Source organism: Humulus lupulus, chromosome 5 (genome assembly GCF_963169125.1).
Source record: "Humulus lupulus chromosome 5, drHumLupu1.1, whole genome shotgun sequence".
In the NCBI taxonomy this organism is placed as follows: Eukaryota; Viridiplantae; Streptophyta; class Magnoliopsida; order Rosales; family Cannabaceae; genus Humulus; species Humulus lupulus.
Window position 1 is genome coordinate 191,136,639 of NC_084797.1, and position 2,115 is coordinate 191,138,753.

Here is a 2,115-nt window from a genome sequence, read left to right on the forward strand (position 1 = left end):
GTCTTGTGGTCTGTATAGATCTCACACTTCTCTCCATAGAGATATGTCTCCATATCTTCAAAGCAAAAACCACAGCCGCCAACTCTAAATCATGAGTGGGATATCTCTTTTCATACTCCTTCAACTGCCGAGAAGCATAAGCAATTACCTTCTCTGATTGCATCAAAACACAGCCAAAACCCTGATGAGAAGCATCACAATAAATCACAAACTTCTCTTGATCTGTCGGAAGACTCAGAATCGGAGCTGTAATCAATCTCTGCTTCAGTTTCTGGAAGCTGTTCTCACATTTATCTGACCACACAAATTTCTGACTCTTGCGTGTCAGCTCAGTCAATGCAGTAGCAATCTTTGAGAAATCTTCCATGAAATGCCTATAATAACCTCCCAATCCAAGGAAACTTCTAACCTCAGAAGCATTCTTTGGCCTTGGCCAATCTCTAACCGCTTCGATCTTCGCTGGATCCACTTTAATCCCCTCCTTATTGACAATATGCCCAAGAAAGGATACCTCAGATAACCAGAACTCACATTTCTTGAATTTAGCAAACAGTTTGTGTTCCCTCAGTCTCTGCAGAACCAACCTCAAGTGATACTCGTGTTCAAACTTAGATTGAGAATACACCAGAATATCATCGATAAAGACGATCACAAACTAGTCTAGATAGTCCTTGAACACTCTGTTCATTAGATCCATAAAAGTAGCAGGGGAACTATTCAATCCAAAAGACATAACTAGGAACTCATAATGCCCAGACCTGGTACGAAAAGCAGTCTTCGGTATATCTCTTTCCTTGACCCTCAACTGATGATAACCAGAACGAAGGTCGATCTTTGAGAATACCTTTTTACCTTGCAACTGATCAAACAGATCATCTATCCTTGGAAAAGGATACTTATTCTTAATTTTCAGCTTATTCAGTTCTCTGTAATCAATACACATTCTCAGAGAACCATCCTTCTTCTTTACAAACAGAACTGGCGCACCCCAAGGTGAGAAGCTAGGTCTGATAAAATCCAAATCTAACAGTTCTTACAACTGTACTTTTAATTCTTTCAACTCAGCTGGGGCCATTCTGTAAGGCGCTCTAGACATTGGCTCCGTCCCTAGTGCCAGTTCTATAACGAACTCAATTTCTCTGTACGGTGGCAACCCTGGAAAATCTTCTGGAAACACATCCAGAAACTCACAAACTAACCTGGTATCTTCTGCTGCTACACATTCTTTTGTTGCTAGTAGTATTATTGATAGATTGTGTAGACCCTGTGATTTTTATGCTGTGGGGTTTGGAACTTTGCTACCCACTGGAGAGTTGGTGGTATCCAAGAGGTGGGTCAGATCTTTGCCAGTGACAGTAGAGGGCAGAGAGTTGTCAATGGATTTAATAGAGTTGGTTATGATTGACTTCGATATGATACTGGGTATGGATTGGTTAGCAAAGTATGGGGCAACTATTGATTGCAGAAGGAAGATGGTCACCTTTGAGCCTGAAGGTGAGGATCCTTTTGTGTTTGTTGGTGCTTTGCATGGACCTCGCATTATAGTTGTAATCATGCTCATCCATTGTTCAGCCTTGGCAGGATCTGCACTGCCCTCAAATACAGGAGATTGTTGCTTCCTGAACCTTTCATAAAGAGGCTCCCATTTATTTCCAACCTCAGGCAGCTGCCCAACTACTGGCACCGACATAGGAGGTGCGTCTAATACACTGGCCACAGCAGACACTTGCTGCTGTTTTAGGAGATGAAGCTCTTCTCCTTGTTTTAATATTGTAGCCTGCAGATCATTGACTATCTGCTGCCAGTTAACAGGAGCTGGCTGTGGAATCTGAGACTGGTCATTTTCTTGACCTTGGCTATTATCATTATTCTGGCCCTGATCACTCTGGCCAGCTGAAGTGTCTGTCTGCCCTGGATTCATAATTCTACCACTGATATCTTGCTGAAATAATGATCAATAAGGCCAGTCAGGTAGTAATAACTAAACCTCTTGTCGCCTTATGGTCCAAGAATAAGCAGACAATTATCACATTCCACAGTCATACAAATATACAGGCCGATACATGTCTATAGCATTTAGCACTCAGCATGTATCACGTAACAGTTCATAACAAC